Consider the following 12,809-nt stretch of genomic DNA (forward strand, 5'->3'; position numbering starts at 1 on the left):
CTCTTCAAGGTGAGTGGCTACCAATGTCTGCGGGACGACCGCATTGATGGGAAGGGTGGTGCAGCCCTTCTAATCAAAAACTCCCTGTCCTTCACCCCTATTTCCATTAAACCCCCAGATTCATCCTTCCAGTTAGTGGCAGCTACTGTCTCTAATATTACGTTTGTATCCCTCTACATTCCCCCTTCTACCCCATTTGACATTTCATTATGGATCCACATGTTTAGAAAAATATCTTCTCCCCTGGTCATTCTGGGCGACTTCAATGCCCACTCCCCTCTCTGGGGTTCTTCATCAACGGATCCCTCGGGAATCAAAATAATTAACTTTATGGACTCCTTGAACATGTGCCTTCTAAATGACGGATCCCCAACAAGGTTAAGTCTACCTGGGCAGAGCCCTAGTGCGGTGGATATAACTCTTTGTTCCCCAAGTATATATCCAATAATTTCCTGGAGAATTTCATCAGACCCCTGCGGCAGTGACCACTATCCAATTATTATAAATCTGGCTCAAGGGTTAAATACTAACCTCTTTAAAAGAAAGCCAAAATTTATCACAAAAAAAGCCGACTGGTGCCATTTTAGAGAATCTATCCAGGGTCACACCCTTTCCCTGCCTACACCTTCTTCAGATAACTGCACCTCCTCTTACAAATCTTGGTCTGATTCCATTCTAAAATCTGCAGACAAGTCTATTCCCAAATCATCCCCTGTAAGCACGAAGGCTCACCCTCCCCCCTGGTGGGATGAAGAATGCCTTCGAGTGCTGAAGGAGAGGAAAGCGGCCAGTAAGATATACTGCCAACAGATGACAATGGAAAATTTCTTGAAAGCCAAGAATGCCCAAGCTGTTGCTAAACGTACATTCCGTTTAAAAAAAAAAACAGCTGGCGTAATTTCTGCACTAATATATCCCCTGCTACTCCGGCGGGGGAAGTTTGGTCCATGATTCGCAGGTTTAGGTCTTCCTTTTCCCTGCCGAAGTCATCTCACAATTCTGGTATTTGGATTTCTGACTTTCTTAACAAAATTGCTCCCCCTTATGTACCTAATCTTGACGAAGTGCCTGTTTTATCTTACTTCCCAAATTCTTCATCTTGGCTAGATGCTCCATTTTCCATAGACGAGTTAAAAAGAGCCACGGAAGACCTAAAAGACTCAGCTCCGGGCAATGACGAAATCTTGAACATATTCATCCGCCACACTGATGACGATTCCCTTTCCTACTTTCTCTCTCTCATCAATATCTTTCTGGACTCTGGTATTATTCCCCCGGACTGGAAAATTCAAAAAATCATTCCCATTTGCAAAAGTACCAAAGATCCAAGTCTAGGCTCAAGTTACAGACCGATTGCTCTCTCTTCAACACTTTGCAAAGTAGCTGAAAGAATGATTAAGAATAGATTAGACTGGTTTGTAGAGAAAAATCATATTCTTCCCCCTTCCCAGTTTGGATTTAGAAAGGGTAAAAGTAACCTTGACAACCTTTCCTCTCTTGTTACAGATGTCAAATTAGCGTTATCTAAAAACGAATATTGTATTGCAGTATTTTTAGACATCTGTGGAGCATACGACAATGTAAATATACCCATTCTTAAAGAAAAGTTACTGGCGATTGGCATTCCTCCTAAATTGGTTCAATTCATTATCAATTTGCTCTCAGAAAGAACTGTTTTTGTAGATGGAACCGAATCCTCTCCCCACATAAGACAAATATTCAAAGGACTCCCGCAAGGGTCTGTCTTAAGCCCGATTCTGTATAATATTTACACATACGATCTGGAAAAATCTATTAATTTTATGTGCAACATACTCCAATATGCTGACGACTTAACGTTTTACAAAATATCCGCCAATCTTTTCATCGCAGCATCAGCAATTAACAACGCTCTTAGAAAACTCTTGGCTTGGTTAAATAGTAATGGTCTTGAACTTTCCCCTGCCAAAAGCAAAGTTGTCATCTTCACTCGTCGACGAAAGCTTCCGAATATTCAGGTAATATTTGGCGATGAAGTGATCCCTATCTCGAAGGAAGTTAAATTCCTTGGAATGTTTTTGGACTCCAAGCTTACTTGGAACTCTCATATAAATCACGTTGTTACAAAATGTGAAAGCAACATCAATCCCCTCAGATTTCTAGCAGGAGTGTGGTGGGGATCCCACCCAGCTTCATTAAAACTTCTATACAATGCCCTCATCCGAAGCCATCTCGATTACGGATCTTGTCTGTTTGATCCAATGTCCACTTCAAATTCTCATAAATTAGATAAAATCCAGTCAAAAATCATACCCCTCCCCTTTTTTATGATTGCTACAACTCTTTCCTGGATTTATCTACAAACACCTATCTCAATGAATCTCTTCCCTTATACTCATACCCCTATGAAAGCCTTACTTTCTATCCGAAGGTCCATCAATTTATAGGAATAAGTAAAAAAAACATTAAAAACTCAACTCAATTAAATAATGCAGAATTTAACACAATTATTGAAAACAACTGGCCAAACTACATAAAATTTTTCACAGATGGCTCCAAACTCAGTCAGGACTCCCATTGCGGGGCCAGTGTCTATGTTCCTCACAGAAAATTGTGTTTCCCACACAAACTTCCCAAAGAATGCTCCATTTTCTCTGCTGAATGCATAGCTATCATAGAAGCTCTTCTACTCGTCAAATCATTAAATATTAAAAACGCACTCATCCTTTCAGACTCGCTTAGCTCACTACAAAAAATAAGCGCATCCCCACTCAATTCCAGTAGCGACTCTCTAATCTGCTCGATCAGGGACCTACTGCATTCCATGTCACTGGTTCATGCATCAGTGGTCCTAGCCTGGATACCGGGACACCTCGGTATTACTGGGAATGACATGGCTGATCATATAGCTAAGGAAGCCACTGCCCATGGTCCGTTAAGTGATATCCCTATTCCGGTTAGAGACCATTTCCCTATTCTAAAAATTAAGTACCAACTCCAATGGTCTTCTGAATGGAAAAAATCTTCTCTGATAAAAGGTCACCAGTACTCATTAATTCAACCTTCTATTCCTGTTAAGCCCTGGTTTCACAAATACACTACCATGCCTAAAAAATATATTTCTTCCTTAACCCGAATGCGGCTGGGTCACACTTGTTGTCTTAGCCATCTTGCCAGGTTCCACATAGTCAGTTCGCCGTACTGCGATTGTGGGTCAGAGGATACTCTGGACCATAATTTTTTTGAGTGTCCTATCAATGACCAATTTCCAAACTTCATGCATGAATTGGTAAAACTTGATATTAAATTGCCTACCAGTATTCCCTGCCTTCTTAGTTTAAACACTCCTGAAATTTACCATTTGTTGGCAAAATTTATTTATAAAAATGGCCTTAATATCTGACCATAATAATAAATATAAACCAAATTTCTTTCACTTTCATTTGTATTCACTTGTTCAGGTTCTATCTATTTTTACTAATCCCAACTCTGCATATTTTGACTGAGTTAAAACACTATTCTTTATGCATTTGTATATTTTTCTTGATTCTTTTATTGTATTTGTTTATATTCATATCATAGAACTGTTTTAAACAAAATAATGCTTCTAATTTTGGAAAAATCTGTTCTTTTAAATAACAAAAAATGCCCAGTGCACAGGTTCCTATTTTTATAATTTTGTAATTACCCATTATTACCAGCTCTGTATTGTTTTTGTTAAGTTATGTTTATGTTACACCCATGTTATGTTTATGGTAGGTTTATATTTATGATATGTTATGTTCATGTTATGTTCATGTTATGTGCATGTTATGTTATGATATGTTTATGTTATGTTCATAGTATGTTTGTGTTATGTTTTTCTTTATAATCACATTTGTTTACTCCCATATGCTGTGTTTGTTTATAAGATTGCCAATTTCACAATTCTATTTTTAAAAAACGCTACTAATTTTAGAAAAATCTTTGGTTTAATAACGAAAAGCGCCCACTTATATTGTACACAGGTTCCTATTTTTATAATTTTGTGATAATCTACTGTTACCAGTAGATTATCACAAATATATTATCACAAATATAAATAATCACCATACCTGTTAGTATGTTATGTTTATGTTATGTTATGCTTATGTTATGTTTATGTTATGTTATATTTATGTTATGTTATGTTTGGTTTATTTATGTTACGTTATGTTATGTTATGTTGTTTTATCAATGTTGTTTTGTCAATCATGTCAATTTTATCCTGTAATTTGTTGTATTTATTAATAAGAAAAATGTTGTAATGTATGGCCAAGATCACTCTTAATGGGTGAAAGCCAAAATAAAGAATAAAAAAAAAATGTTAATAACTACCATTTTGTGCCTGTAGAGATCTGCTTGAAGGAAAGAGATGTGTTGAAATAAGCTCTTAATGAAATGAGTACCCTCAATCATTTACGCCCGTCGTGTTTTCTAATACAATATCATTTTGACCTTTTGTTATATAAGTTAAAAAATATTCTTGCAAAGAAGATAATGTAACAAAGGTCACCTTGAAACTTGTTTCTTTTATTTGTCTGATCTTTCTTTCGCATGCATAAATATTCACCGACATTCGAAATGATTTGCCAGTTTTTCTTTTTATTTTTGGTTTCAATGTACAATCACGTGAAAAGGATTTTTGTTTTCATTGGTATTTTAAAAATAACAATATAAGCGTGTACGTAAATCTTACGAGGTTGTGGATTTAACTCCAAAAATAAGGAACTCCAGTGAAAACTATAATGGCTGTATATATATATATATATACAATAATTCGGAATAAATAAGTTTTATTATACGTAGAATTTATAAACCGTCATTTAAAAACGAAAAACCACCATAACATTAAAACTCAACATACGACTGAATTTGTCATATCAACCAGTCTACGTGAGTAATATATATGGCCTAAAAGTAAGGAGAGGAAAAATTGTAGAAACCAAACCACCAAAGTATAAACAAACTTTACAAAGTATAAAATCTAACTATTGTACTTGCGTAAAAGTGATTCCCGGAATAAACTTCAGTTGACCAAAGTGATAAAAAAACATTTTTCTATTGTTTAGTTTAAAGGCGTCGCACCAATTTTTTCGTAGTGGTGCAGGTGTTTAAATACCGATAAATTGTTTATCAGGTGGGATTATGGATGATTTTTTGCACATTGGTTCAATACAATAATATTAGTGACGATATGCTAACATTTTACCTATTGTTAAAATGTTAAAATTAAAAATCTTAAGAATTAAAAAACGTCTCGACACCCAATCAAAATACAGCGCCGGTTGAAAACAAACGTAGGCCTCTTGAGACTGGTGATTGGTGACGTCACTAGTCACGTCAATAGATTTGGTGGATTTTCAAGTTTATATGTTTGAAGCTCCCAAAAAAGAATACCTCACTAATGTGATTAAAAAATATATTTGTAGTTACATAGTAGGTAGTAGAAGATACGCCACAGTATCGCCCTGGTGTAAGACCACCATTCAAAATTAAAACGTGGCTTGAAATGGTTTTAGCCGTGTTTGGTACATCCCGCAGTACATACATAAAATAATACGGTACAGCCAGGTACTTTGCCACCATCCTCTTCCCATCTCATTCGCCCCCCCACTACATACAGCCTCACAACATACCTCAATTGGAGATGTCATAATATCACTGGCTCCAGACGGTTGTGCGGTATTTACATAGAAAAAAATAAGAATAGGTGTTATTATTGTGGTACATTAGAAAAACCACTACAAGAAGCATTGAAGTGATACCTATTGCCGGAATTCCAGAAAACCTACCTATAATAATTATTAAAATTATTGGGGTTTTCGGCGTTTAGTTTTGGTGGAGCCGTCGAATACCAGAAGTATGATAAGCATTTCAATCAATTAATCGGTAAAAAAACCATTCAGGAGGAGTGCTTTTGTGAACTTGCGTTCCTACTGACTTTCTTGGATTTCAAATAGGAGGCAAAAGCGAAGAAGAACGATGCAAAAGTTTTCCCTCATAAAAACTTGTAACTCGCGGAATGAGCTTTGCCAAAGAAATTCACCGTTATAAATTTTATATCCCGTTGTGGGAAGGGGGACACACCGGCCCCCTCAATCTCGGAGGCTTTAGGGGTCTCGAGTAATCCGAGGACCCTCTCCTGGGGCCAAGGGGGCCCTAAATGCTTCAGCGTTCTAGGGGTCTTTCCACCACTTTAAGATTTGGGATACCCCCTCTGGTTTCTGACACCGCATGCGGCGGTACAGTCTGACATTTAATGGCTCATAGGTAGAAATTAGGTAACTCCTGTCTGAAAAATCTTCTTACAAAAAATCGTAATAAAAATTGTCCTATTATTCAATCACATAAAAGATCTTGCATAAAATATGCGAGCTGTCATTAAAATGATATTTATTATTTACGATTCTAACATATTATGATATTCTAGACAATTTTATGTTTAAACTTTTCTTTGTCATTTTTCCCTTGGCCTTGGCAAAAACATTTAAACAAATTAGGTTTCAACTATTAAAGTTGATCTTTGCCACCCCTTTTTTTAAATTAGATACATTTTTTTATAACTCAATTATATCGAAGAACCAAACTTGTGTATAAAAAACAGAAAATGAGAGTAAACAAACGTACAGACGATTTTAAAAGTGTGACTAACAGTATAGAGCTGGTATATTAATACTGCTACAGTAAATTATAAAAACAGGAACATGAATACAATAAGAGCAAGCGTTCTTAGCTATTTAAAAGAACAGATTAAAAAATAATTGTTACATTACAAAAAGCTAGGAAGATAATTAATTACATGGAAAGCCGATTTTTTGGTGTTTTTCGAAATTCGTCAAAACAACCATTTATTAGATGTTAAATCAAAATAAAACAACATTTAATTCACAGATCAAAATTGTAAATAAAAAAGAGTGTCATAGACAATCGAGTTACTGTATATATACTTATACTTTACTATTTACTTACTGCTCTCATAAACACGAGTTCCTGGAGCTCACCTTATGGAGTATTATATTTATATACAGGGTTTTCCAATAAGAGGTGTTATTTTGATATTCCATCGTAAAAGATCAATGGTTTCGTTGCTTGTGTGGCACGTAGCGCCGTCTTGTTGAAAGTAAACGTTGTCCGGATCAATACCATCCAATTCCGGCCATAAAAAATCATTAATTATCTCTCGATAGCGCAATTCATTCACCGTAACTGTTGCTCCAGCCTCATTTTCGAAAAAGTAAGGTCCAATGACTCCGCCGGACCATAAACCGCACCAAACAGTCACACGTTGAGGATAGAGAGGCATTTCAACAATAACTCTTGGGTTTTCCGAGCCCCAGATGCGACAATTTTGCTTGTTGACGAAGCCACCGAGGTGATTTGCATTTGATTCACTCAAGTGAATTTTAATAATTCCGATGCGTTGTTGAAGCGTGTATCGTTCCATTTTAATTAATGGCGTAGTTTCTACCTGTCAAATGTCAAAAAATGACAACTTCAAAAATACCGAAATAGCGGGCGGAATATTTTTTTGCCAAACTGTTCCTATCCTTCTATCTAGTGCCTACCTGCCGGCTTCCTCACTCATCCACCTTAAACTTTTAAAAACATCATGGTTATATTTTCGGGATAGCGCCCTCCTATATTGTGTGAATTTGGAAAGTTGTGTTAGGGATTTATTTGTTGCTTCGAAAGTTTTGAAGGAGTTCTAATAATTCATTAGTTTGTCTTTATTTATTTATTGGTTTTACTAACAAGTTTCGTCTGAACATGATTGAGATAAGAATTTGAAAGAAAAAATGAAAAAATAGACAAGAAAACAAAGGACTTTTAGATTTTTATTGACGAAAAGGAAAAATCGGGAAACAGTTTATCATAAAAAAACAAATCAACATTGTTTTGCTAAAGGTGACTACACCCTTTAGGTGATTTTCTCATGACAACGGCACCATAAATATAATCCTATCATTATTACACCTTATTGCACATTTCTGATACAGTAACTAGCTCGGAGTAGCATTTGCCACCTTTCTTCCATAATAAATTCTCCAGGGATGTCATAGCCATGCAGCGTCACGAAAAATAACCCTACACATTTTTATGAAGAGTTGCCGTTAATATGACAGTTCAAATTTCATTATCTGGTTAGGTGCGATAGGTATACTATGTTTTAATTATTACTAATACACGGCAATCTCTTTACTGAAAAATATATTTCCATCTCCCAGTAATAAACAGATTCATTGCGCCGAATATCGCTAGATGTCGCCAGTCGTCGTTATCATCGGTAATTGCCGCCATAACTCAAGCGACGCGTCGCGAAGGCTACAGAAAGCTATACGAGGTGGACAGGCGAACTGTACGGCCGGTACCTGCCGGGGCAGGTTGTTTCAAGATTAATTAAAATGCTCAGGTAACGTATTGTAGCCAATTACACGCCCCCGTGAACACGGTTCGGCACTTTCGGCCCCTCAGTCCCCCGTTCGCGGAGAAGTTTTTTTTTATTTATCTTGTTTTGTTAATCGCGTTAGAGGATTATACATCACGGGCCCCTTGCCGAGTTACACGCGGGAACGCGCGGAAAATGACATTAGACTGTATTTCGAATTCTCTTCTGACGTATTTATTTTTATCGATAAATAATGATATTAAATAAACATAATATTTTAAATTATTTTTACGGCGGTGAACTAAAGGGCGCTTCACTATGAATAAAACGACCCAAATAAATCAACAATAAATTGAACATTACATTGTATTTATTGTTTTCTCTTCAGACCATAAATTTTAGACCAAATTTAGTTCGATCGGTGCTAGGCTTAGAAAAAATTTTCCGCCATCAATTTGAACCATTTTACAAATTTACTGAATTGAAAGTTACAGTTCTTTATACAAATAGAACGGCGTCATTGCGCCTTACAATTTTTACCTCTTAAGGGTGTTTAAAATGTTACCTGGCTATTATGGACTTAAAGGCCTTATTTTCTCGGTAGGGAAAATTTTGTAATCTAAAAACCCTACTAAAATTGCATGTTTGTACTCATCATATTCATCCCCAGTATCACCAGCAGCCAACCACAGCCATATACTACATACCTATCTGTTTGTGTTATGTTGGGATTGGGAGGGAAATTCAGCTGCGTCTTATTTTTTTAATTTGCCTGTCGAATGAGGAAAATCTCAGAAAACCTCATTCAGGAGGAAACGGCCATCTGTCAACGTGAAACAGATATGGCCTTCATTAACATCAGTTATGATGTCCTGCAATGTGAGGTGTGTGGAAGATAAAGAATAAACATACATATACATAAAAGATTATAAAATATTATACAGGGTTTTCCAATAAGAGGTGTTATTTTGAATAGTCCGCTACTCTGGTAGATGTTACTTTTGGAGTGAATCAAATGCAAATCATTTTGAGTGATGAGGCCCATTTCTACCTCGGTGGCTTCGTCAACAAGCAAAATTGTCGCATCTGGGGCTCGGAAAACTCAAGAGTTATTGTTGAAAAGCCTCTCTATTCTCAACGTGTGACTGTTTGGTGCAGTTTGTGGTCCAGCGGAGTCATTGGACCTCAAGGCTGGAGCAACAGTTACGGTGAACGGATCGCTATCGAGAGATGATTAATGATTTTTATGGCTGGAATTGGATGGTATTGATTTGTACAACGTTTAATTTCAACAAGACGGCGTTACGTGCCACACAAGTAACGAAACCATTGATATTTTACGATTGAATATCAAAATAACACCTCTTATTAGAAAACCCTGTATAAAAAATATAAATACATATATAAACGTTATATATTTGGGAAGGAAGTCGTTAGATTAGGAAATACCTATTGCTAGTTGCTTATTCGTCCGCATCTGAATCTGGGTCAGACCAGATATGGTCATGGTCCATCAGGATATGTTTTGGTAAGCTGTGTGTATGCTGTGGACGCTCCACAGAAGGACTCTCACCACCTCGAAATTATCCACCGAGAGTGGTCGTGATAAGCTCCATCAGGATGATGAGCTTCTCTGTCCTTGCAAGCTGGGATCGCACGCACAGAAGACCTTAGAGCAGGGGCGTTCTTTTTATGGAACTTACAGGGAAGGAACAGTGAAGAAGTCAGAATAAACTAAAAAACAAGCTGTCGAGTACCTACCCTATGCAGGCGTAATGGGAGCGTCCGCCCCGGGCGTCAATTTGTCTAGGCGATGATACCATTATTGATTACATTGATCCTGAGGAACTATGACATCTCCAACTAGAGTAAGTGATGAGAGCGAAGGGAGCCGAAAATTAGTTACAACTCTCACAAGGAGAGCGCCACAGGTGAAATTTTTCCAATGTAGTATGTAGTGTGGGTGAAAAGAGTTGAATATGAATTATTTTTTTTAAAACTTACCCACGGAAAAAGCGTGGCGGGTAGAAAAAGTTCTTGGTCGAAGGTCAAACCAACAATTGATTTGGATTTCTATTTTTTAACAACCCTTTTAATAACCCTGCAATATTTCGACGAAAAACATTTGGTGTTTTCTTAAACAAAAATATTTTACAATAAAAAATGTATTAGCTTAACCTGCACTGAAAAAAATGAGTTAGCTAAAGTGTTAAGCTAATTGAAGTCGTGTAACCATCGCCTAAACTTCAGCTACTTTACCTAAAATACTTTATGTGCAGATACCGTCGTTGTTTAGTAAAATGTGCTTGAGCTATTACAACTAAACTTTAATAATAGCACACTAAAAGCATACTTACCTAAACAAAATAATCGGTTTGGTTAATCAAGCTAAAGTAAACTAAACCTATTTCACTTTAGTAACTTTAGTTAAGTTTATGTGTTACTTCCCAAAGTATTTAGCTAAATTTAACTAAACATCTAGTTTGGTTAAATGTTTTGTTCATATAGCAAAACTGAGGTTGGAATATCTAAATTTGGTATTTTTACATAACAATTAGTTGCTTTGCACAAACTTAGGCAAAGTGCAACAAAACTTTAGTTAAATCTCCCGAACTTTGGTAAATATTTTTGTCGTCGCTAGCGGTCGACGCAGGTGTTCATTTACGACGCAGTAGCGACGCAGTTCTCAGATCGCCACAGTTCGCACCATACGTGAATTGACGTTCGTTGCGCGCGTTGCGAATTTATTTTTGAATTGAATTGAATTTATGTTAACCGCTGTTCCTAGTTCCTAGTGATAATGGCAGACAAAACCGTGGAGGATTATTTAATTTCTTGGAATCTGGAGGCTTACATAGAAACATTTAAAGGTGAGTTTTCTTTTTTCATTTTTTTATTGATTTAGAATTTAGATCATGGAACTATGATATTATATATTATGATAATATCCATTCTATTTGATTTAGAAACTGGCACCTTCATTATTCCATGACTCAAGTACCTACGCAATAGATTTAGAAGATTTGTATTTATTATGTACCTAGTTTGAAGAGTGCGTGTTGACGCTACAACCAAGATTGTGTCAGGAGTTATGACACAAGTTACAGAGAGTGGTATATAAAAAAAAAATAATTGGATCACTTGTATAGCGCCGTTTTTGTGCAAAATCACCTCAAGGGCGCCTTTATTTCTTTGTTTGTTTCCGCCAGTATTATTTTGTATTGAACGAATGTTGTTTGAAACTGTAGTATTTTCTAAGTTACAGTTTTACCCTAGCCGGAAACTAGAACCAACCAAACTAGCTTTGAAATCGTACCGATGGATGGTCAATCATAGCAGGTTATATTTAATTTTAATAAATGTGTATGGCAAATTATTAATTCGGACATAACATTTTGAACATTGAATTCTGATGTTTTTTTTGGGAGGGATATGTTTTTTTAAATACAGGGTGACCACCCATTGTTAATGTTTACATTTGAAATTTTCATATAAATGAAATAATTTCATTATTAAAACTATTTTATCTCTACTTGATTCATGATACAGGGTGTTCGGTATCTGCTGTTGTATAAATATACATTTTTTTCATGAATAATTTTCATTCCTTTGAAAAATAAATTTTTATTTTCTTGTTTTGAAAATTTTTGTATTTTCTCGTCGTTTTTTTTCTTTATTTCAGACTCAAGCCATAGACTCGAAAACACTCCTGATAATATCTCAAGATGATATTAAAGAATTGATTCCGACTGTAGGGCACCGGGCACTGCCTACAGCACACATTAATGCGCTCAATGATGTTATTAATCCACCTGTCATAAGTGTAAGTTTTTAAAAGCAGTAATGATGACATATTGTATACCTAGGCCTTTTTTGGCTAACCATTTGGAAATAGTTGTACCGGACGCGATTTTGATACAAAAATAATAGTATTTAAAATAATAATTCCTGTAATTAATGAATAAATCGACTGCCGGGGGGTCAAGCAATTCCAAAGGGATAAAAACAAAGCTTGACCCCTTCACCTTTTCTTTCCCCTTTGTGTACATACCCGCTTTTTGTTTCAGATTGAAGATATACCTTCAACTTCCAAACAAACAACGCCCATATATTATCAACACGATGACTTCCTTGTAAATGACATTTCCTTGTTGGAAAATAAAAACAAATCACAAAGAATAACGCAAGAAGCTTTTGAAGAGCAAATTTCGAATGTAAGTTAAATAATTTTAGTAAGTTTCAGATACCCAAGTAACTTAGGTTAATTGTTTTATACATTCCGATATATGTATTTTAGTAGTGGCAGCGTAGAATAGCCATCCTGTGACTGATATTAAGATGATTATAGAAGTGGTTATTAGTAATGTAATCAATATGCAATTTAATTTTGTGTTCCAGGACTTACGCAATTATCTCCTATCAA

The 12,809-nt window shown here is 36.0% G+C and overlaps 1 long non-coding RNA gene across 1 annotated transcript; it reads left to right on the plus strand.

The window, feature by feature from the left end:
- The first annotated feature begins 11,088 nt into the window (after positions 1-11,088).
- Positions 11,089-12,583, plus strand: LOC149423777 (uncharacterized). Its single transcript, XR_016302228.1, has 3 exons — positions 11,089-11,256; positions 12,069-12,209; positions 12,454-12,583. It is a non-coding gene; the product is annotated as an uncharacterized LOC149423777 (long non-coding RNA).
- The last annotated feature ends 226 nt before the right edge of the window (positions 12,584-12,809 follow it).

This window comes from Hesperophylax consimilis, chromosome 5 (genome assembly GCF_061612785.1).
Source record: "Hesperophylax consimilis isolate HC1 chromosome 5, BYU_Hcon_1.0, whole genome shotgun sequence".
In the NCBI taxonomy this organism is placed as follows: domain Eukaryota; kingdom Metazoa; phylum Arthropoda; class Insecta; order Trichoptera; family Limnephilidae; genus Hesperophylax; species Hesperophylax consimilis.